A 532-nucleotide genomic window follows, 5' to 3' on the forward strand; every position below is an offset into this window, starting at 1 on the left:
CTACACAGAGAAACCTGTCTCAAAACACCAAAAAACCAAAAAAAAAAAAAAAAAAAAGAAAGAAAGAAAGAAAGAAAGAAAGAAAGAAAGAAAGAAAGAAAGAAAAAGAAAAAAGATGAGATGTTCATCATATTTGTGCCTCTGAAAGATCATTCTGGCTGCATTGTAGAGAACAGACTGGAAGGAAGACCAAATTCGGAAGTTGTTGCAATAATCTAGAAAAGAAATGTTGTGTGAAGGCTGTTGCTTTGGGTATGCGAAGCAGAGGGCTTTCAGGAAGAATTGGGTTTGCCAGGTGTTGTGACACTTAACTGTCATTCCATCATTCAGGAATGCAGAAATGCAGGTTCAGCCTGAGCGGCACACACACACACACACACACACACACACACACACACACATACAGCACTTCAAACAACAGAGAGCTGAGAGTGTAGTTCACTAGTAAGAGTTCTCCTAGCTTGTGTGAGGCTCTGGGTTTGGTTCCCAGCAAGAGGGGGGGGGAGGGAGGGAGGGAGGAGAGAGAGGGAGG

The sequence above is a fragment of the Mus pahari genome, chromosome 3, assembly GCF_900095145.1.
Source record: "Mus pahari chromosome 3, PAHARI_EIJ_v1.1, whole genome shotgun sequence".
In the NCBI taxonomy this organism is placed as follows: Eukaryota; Metazoa; Chordata; class Mammalia; order Rodentia; family Muridae; genus Mus; species Mus pahari.